The following is a 7,495-nucleotide window of genomic DNA, read 5'->3' as shown; positions in this document are numbered from 1 at the left end:
AATGTTTTTTGATTCTTCCAAAAAAATACTTGCTCTCTACCTTGCATTTTCTTTACTCGCAATCTTTAAGTTATTTTTGATTTTCTCTCTTTTTCTCCCACTAGTGTGAAGGAATATGACAGTTCTTTGATCATAAATATATTTAGAAGAAAATTGGAGAGAACTCGAGAATTAATCATCAATCTTTAAGTGTTATTTAGTAACTGTATTTGACAAACATTTCAAGTTTTCAAGTTTTAAAATGATTAAAAATTATAAAACTGGGGAAATTTTAAAAATTTTAAAATTATTTCAAAACTTCTATATTATATAAAATTACTCATCATTTATTGATCTTCATTTATAGATATCTACAATAAACTCCATCAAAAAGATAACATGTTTTAATGGATTTATCTTGAATTAGTAACAAGTTGGGGTATGTGATTATTGTACTTCTCTTGCCCATGTTGTTTCCCTCGTTGGTTTTCATCAATTATGTTATAAAGTAATTTTAGCGGAACATATTTATTATAAAATAGTAATAAAAATTTACGTGTAATTTTAATAAATTTAAGAACTTATGGTCAATACTTTTTGAAAAAGTTAAATCTCCCTTTCAAAATCTATGACCAAATCATGTCATATTTATAAAGGAGAATTCTAGGCCCGCCTACGTGGTGTCATCACAAGCCAAAATTCTCCTTTAAATTATTTTAGTTTGAACAATACCCTTCCCCTCCAAACAAACGCATCCATACCTGAATGACTACTCTCTAACTAATCCCTATCATCACCACGCTCTTACAAATTACACCTTCACCAAATCATCCGCTGTCAATTTCTTCACCCTCTCCCTTCTTGTGCCCATCCTCCAATTCCCTCCTCTGTTATGCACTTTTTCTATATCTCTCCCCTAATTCATCCTACACAGTTTAAAACGGCTACACATTCCAACTATTCCTTGAGATCCTCATACAAACGGCTCGAAAGGTAGGGAGTAATCTCTGCTATGGACCCCAAGATGCATATGTTCTTACAAATCTCCACTCCCAAAAATCAAGTATTTTTCTCTTTTCGTGGACCTTTTTATTTAAGCATTACACGCCTGAAATTCTATTCACTCGTTATAGTCCAACTATGGTTTTTAAGTTCACATTTTCCTCCTTTTGGGTTTAGATCCCCTGTTTCTTTACCTTGTTGTACCAAGAACACCATTCCTTCATAACACCTAACAGGACTAAAACTATGAATACAAGGGCACTAACTCCTGTCTTATTCTTCTTTGTCGCCTACCAGGAATGTTTATATGGATACAAATGTACTTAATGCCTTTATGTATCCAAAGGAATTCAAACAAAGCCCCACTCAATCCTGGTATACATTCAGAATTTTTCAATTATCCGCTACGGACCGCGTGAACGCTACTGTTTACAATGGTGCCTCTTCATGCGTTTCATATTTCCATCCCCTATTTTTCTTCAGCTATTTTCTACTAGATCAGTAGTCCTTTTTGTCGCTGATCAGGATGTCTGCTGTGGACGTCAATCATCTTTGTGATTCCATGGACCCAATGGGACTTACACAACTTTGTAGGAAATATGGAAGGAAAAATAATATCTTTAGAAAATGCTCATGTTTATTATAGGCTACTTAAGGCCACTTGAGATGATTACAATCATCAACTACATCACTATTTATACTACTCAAAATAGAAAACAAAAAGTCTTGCACAAATAACTAAATACATGTATCACAATTTACTAGATACATGTACTACGGAATTCTAAAAAGACTTCTTGAAAAACTAAGAGACAATTTTGGAAGACTAAACATTGATGCATTAATTCCAACACTCCCCCTTAATGCATTTGCTTGATAACTCCAATGCGTTCTCGAAGAGTAGCAAAATTTTTCTCTAGGAAGTGCTTTGGTGAAGATGTCAGCAAGTTGTTCTCCTGTCTGACAATAATGCAACTGAATTTCGCCTTTCTCTTGTGTTTCTCGGATAAAATGATACTTGATGGAAATATGCTTTGATCTTTCATGGCTGACTGGATTCTTGGCAATTGCAATTGCTGATTTGTTATCACAATACAGAATAGTCCCTTTTTTTTGCTTTTCACCAATGTCTTCAAATATTCTCCTAAGCCAAATAGCTTGAGAAGTAGCCTTGGATGCTGAAAAATATTCTGCTTCGGCAGTGGATTGAGCAACAACACTTTCCTTTTTTGATAACCAAGAAAAATGCTTGATCCAAATAAGAAAGCATAACCAGAAGTACTCTTCATGTCATCTATACTTCTAGCACAATCACTATCAGAATAACCAATTAAGTTCAAATTTCCACCAAATTTGTACATTATCCCATAATCCATTGTTCCTTGCAAGTAGCGTAGAACACGCTTTGCAGCTCCAAAATGCACTTGGCTTGGTTCTTGCATGAATCTGGATAATAAATTAGCATCAAACATAATATCTGGCCTTGTTGAAGTAAGATATAGCAAACTTCCAATCAAACTCCTAAAAAGTGAGCTATTAACTTTCTTTTCTCCATCATCTTTTCTAAACTTCTCATTTGCTGCTAATGGTATGGCCACAGACCTGCAATCCATCATTTTGAATTTTTGAAGAATACTTTTAGTATACTTCTTTTGAGAAATAAAAATTCCTTCTTTCACTTGAGAAACTTCGATGCCCAAGAAATAATTTAGCAATCCAAGATCACTCATTTCATAAGCTTGCATCATATCTTCTTTGAAATTTTGCATCATCTTTACATCATTTCCTGTAAAGAGCAAATCATCCACATACAGACAAACAATGATATTGCTGCCATGTTCTTTATTCACATACAAAGTGGCTTCACTTTTACTTCTCTGAAAATTATTTTTCAGAAAGTATGTATCAATTTCATTGTTCCAGGCTCTTGGAGCTTGTTTCAACCCGTAAAGAGCTTTTTTTAGTCTATACACCTTTTCTTCTCCCCCTTGAACAAAAAATCCTTGCGGTTGCTCAACATAAATCTCTTCATCAAGTTTTCCATTCAGAAATGTTGATTTAACATCAAGTTGAAATATCTTCCATTTCTTTTGTGCAGCAACAGCAATTACAGTTCTAATTGTCTCAAGACGAGCAACTGGAGAGAAAGTTTCATAAAAATCAATACCTGGTTTTTGCGTGAAGCCTCTAGCAACCAACCTTGCTTTGTGCCTTTGAATATCTCCTTCCTGATTGAGTTTGATTTTGTAAATCAATTTAGACTTACAACTTTTCTTTCTCTAGGAATAGCCACAAGCTCCCAAGTATTATTTTTTTCGATCATTCGAATTTCTTCTTCCATGGCTTTCTTCCAAACATCATGCTTTATTGCTTCTTCATAATTTTCTGACTCAACACCGGCAAAATTACATCTTTGATAAATGTCACTCAACATTTTTGTTCCTCTTGGAGGCGGTTCTTCATTTTCTGAATCTGAGATTTCTCCCCCTTGAGAGACATCTTCATCTTTCTCATCCTCTTCTTGATTTGAAGATATGATAGAAGTATTCTCTATCTTTTTATCCTCCCAATTCCATGTTGTTTTTTCATCAAAAATGACATCTCTACTAACAACAAGTTTGTTAGTTTTGACATCGAGAAGCCTATATCCTTTTGTAACATCACTATAACCAAGAAAGACACATTTTTGACTTTTTTCATCCAATTTGTTCTTTTCTCAGCAGGTACATGAGCATAACAAATACACCCAAAAATTTTAAAATGACTTACAGAAGGTTTAATTCCACTCCAAGCTTCGACTGGTGTCTTGTCCTTTAGTGCCTCTGTTGGACACCTGTTAAGGATGTGAACTGTTGTATGCACTGCTTCTGCCCAAAAATATTTTGGCAGCCCTTTCTCGTTCATCATAATTCTGGTTCAATAATTGTTCTATTTCTTCTTTCAGATACACCATTTTGTTGAGGAGTATACCCTGCTGTAAGTTGCTTCTGAATGCCTTCATTTTTGCAATATTCTTCAAATTCTCGACTTGTGTACTCACCTCCTCGATCACTGCGAATGGTTTTGATGCTGCAACCTTTTTGCTTCTCAACAAGGGCTTTAAATTTCTTGAATGTAGCAAATGCTTTTGACTTTTCTTTCAAGAAATAAACCCAAGTCATTCTTGAGAAATCATCAATAAAGATTAGAAAATACCTTTGACTTCCAAGAGATGGAGTCTTCATTGGTCCACAAATGTCGGTATGAATTAGTTCCAAAAATACACTTGCTCTCCAAGACACCCCTTTTGGAAAAGACTTCCTGTGTTGCTTTCCCATTATACGACTTTCACATGTATCCACCTCAGTATGTATCTCAGGAAGGCCTTGCACCATGTCCTTTTGCTTGAGAAGCTTTAAACCATGAAAATTCAAGTGACAAAATCTTTTGTGCCAAAGCCATGAATCATCTACAATTTTATTTTTTAATGCATTGTAATGAAATTGCAAAGGGAAGTTTCTTTTTATCATCTTTACTTCAACAATGACTTGATTTGGCTCAATTTTATCATAAATCTTGCAATAATTATCTCTTAACACAAGGGAATAACCATTTTCCATGAGTTGACCAACACTAAGCAAATTTTCTTCCAAGTCAGGAACATAAAGAACATCATGAATTTGCTTACCGCATCCTTTCATGTTGATCGAAATAGTACCTTTACCTTTCGCATCAACTAAGGCTCCATTCCCCATCTTCACTTTAGTAGTGATGCTATTATTAATTGAGAGGAAAGCCTTTTCATCTCCAGTCATGTGATTACTACAACCACTATCAACATACCATTCATTGCTTTTTGTTGAAGCATCAGATTTAGAAGCAAAGAAAAGATTTTCTTCCCTTTCTTCCTCATGTTTTTCACAAAAATTTGCTTGCTCCCGTTTCTTGTGCCAACAATCCTTTTCAACGTGGCCAAACTTTTTACAAAAGTTACATTGGGGCTTGCCTTTGTGCCAACATTTTTCTGCATTGTGATTAGTCTTTTTGCAAACTTTACAAAAAAGACTAGAGTTTTTCTCACCTTTTTCTTCAACCTTCTTGGAAGAACCATCATGATCCTGCTTCTTTTTTGGCTTTTGATTTTTCTTCTGATGATTTTTTGAGAAATTTTGAGAATTCTCATTTATTTTAGACTGGAAAGCCGTCTCTTTGGGTTGATCTTCACGAAAAAATCTTCGCTTCTCGTGTGCACGAAATGATCCAACTAGCTCTTTGATGGAAAGCTTAGAAAGATCTTTCGTCTCCTCAGTGATAGCAACGATGTACTCATACTTTTCTGTGACACTAATTAGAATCTTTTCCACAACTTGTTGGTCAGAAATTGTATCACTATGATTTCTCATTTCATTAACAATATTCATGACTCTTGTGCAATATTCATCAATTTTTTCAGATTCTATCATCTTTAAATTTTGAAACTCTCTTCTAAGAGTTTGAAGATTTATAGTGCATACCTTTTCGTCACCATACACCTCAGTTTCCAGAAAATCCCAAGCTTCCTTTGGAGTCTCACAAGTAGCAATTTTTGCAAAATATGCTCTTGAGACTCCCATTTGGATTTTGCTTAAGGCTTTTGCATCTTGACGATACTTAGCCTCAAGATTTTTCATCTCTGCTGCTGTAAGATCACCATCGTTTTCTGGCTCTTCAAAGCCATTTGCAACAATAGTCCACAAACCTTCAGCTTTCAAATGTGTTCTCATTCTTATCTTCCAGTATTCAAAATCAGTTCCATCAAAAAATGGAGTAAGAACAACTGAAGAATCAGCACCTTCATTTGTTTTGGATGCCATATTTTTTTCTTTACCTAACCCCAGATTAAGAACGAAAACCTGCTCTGATACCAATTTGTAGGAAATATGGAAGGAAAAATAATATTTTTAGAAAATGCTCAAGTTTATTATAGGCTACTTAAGGCCACTTGACATGATTACAATCATCAACTACATCACTATTTATACTACTCAAAATAGAAAACAAAAAGTCTTGCACAAATAACTAAATACATGTATCACAATTTACTAGATACATGTACTACGGAATTGTAAAAAGACTTCTTGAAAAACTAAGAGACAATTTTGGAAGACTAAATATTGATGCATTAATTCCAACAACAACTTGCCGTTCAATATTGGTAAACATATATAAAATTATCATTCACCTGTTATGCCCACACTAACTTTAATTTGGACAATATTACCTCCTCCACGGTTCATACTTTTATCCCCTATTTTCTCCCACTTTTTTTTACAAGTATGTTATTATGCTTTGTCTCCAACCAGAAATCTTTCTATGGATGCAACTAAACTAACTGTTGATATGGACCCAAGAAAAAAGATGCAAAAGCCGCTCAATCCAGGTATTCATTCATAAATTTAAACCTTTCCCCATTTATTTGTTATCTCACACTCACACCCTTCCCTTGAAATTTCATCCACCCCTTATTTCATAAATTTATTACTCAAATCTATAAACACATAGGAATTTACCGAATGATGAAAGAACGATATCCACTTCTTTGAACCTAACCCCTCCTACAGATTTTCTAGATAACACCCACATTATAACTTCTGCTTCATTATTTTTGCTCAGAGTTAATATTGTCTTCTTACCTTGCTTCATTAGTAGAACTACATCCAGATCCCATCTGCTGGGCATAAACTCACCTATGGAAATTACGAATCAGCTTCATACGAAAATAACACACCAACTTGAGGGCCTTCATTCATTCCTGAATCCTAGAAGAACAACCAGGTTACCAGTACATGCTGCTTAAATGGTCATACCCACATCTACTCAAACCTTATACATAGTAACACAAATTATCGTGTTTCACTGATGGTCCTCAGGAAACTACAACAACTGCTATGGTTCTTATGTAACGAACTTGTATCCGTCATAATTTAATGAAAATACATTATGTCAATTATTTAATCAACTGTTATTTATTTCTAAATACAATGTTAATTTTCTATAAAATTTGTTTATGAATTTCTTCCGAAGTTCAAGCCGTTAGTGGTGGTAATGATTAGCCACATGTACTTTGTCTTATGAATCACAGGAGAAATGTGACATTTAACCTATAGACCGAGGATTTCAAATAGTAGGACTAAAAGGCATATTCGCATTCCAACTAACGCAATATGAACTTCTTTGAGGTTTTAGGCTAAACTAAGCATAATATTTCTTAATGCCCAAGTTTTATAATCCTTGTATTTGGTTCTGAGTGTGTTTGTGAATAGTTAGTCATTAACAGTCAAACTCTTTGGATGAGCATCTGCAAACCTTTTGGTACTTCTAGCTTTTGAGATTAATTGCTTCGTGGGCGACAATGTTAATGATTTATCAGGCGACAACATAATTCTTTCAATGTTCTGTTTTCTCCCGATTATCTTTGAATTATGTTTCCTTTTACTTTAAGAAGTGAATGGCCACACCACACATATATCAGAAACGCTTGAAGATTTGGTAGTAA

The 7,495-nt window shown here is 34.4% G+C and overlaps 1 long non-coding RNA gene across 1 annotated transcript; it reads left to right on the top strand.

Annotated features, from left to right (window-relative positions):
- Positions 1-6,221: 6,221 nt before the first annotated feature.
- On the top strand, positions 6,222-6,954 carry LOC107025531. The gene is made up of 2 exons (XR_001457414.2): positions 6,222-6,379; positions 6,649-6,954. It is a non-coding gene; the product is annotated as an uncharacterized LOC107025531 (long non-coding RNA).
- Positions 6,955-7,495: the final 541 nt, after the last annotated feature.

This window comes from Solanum pennellii, chromosome 7, assembly GCF_001406875.1.
Source record: "Solanum pennellii chromosome 7, SPENNV200".
Classification (NCBI taxonomy): domain Eukaryota; kingdom Viridiplantae; phylum Streptophyta; class Magnoliopsida; order Solanales; family Solanaceae; genus Solanum; species Solanum pennellii.
The sequence above is the reverse complement of the archived record's forward strand: the minus strand, read 5'-3'. Positions and strand labels throughout refer to the sequence as shown.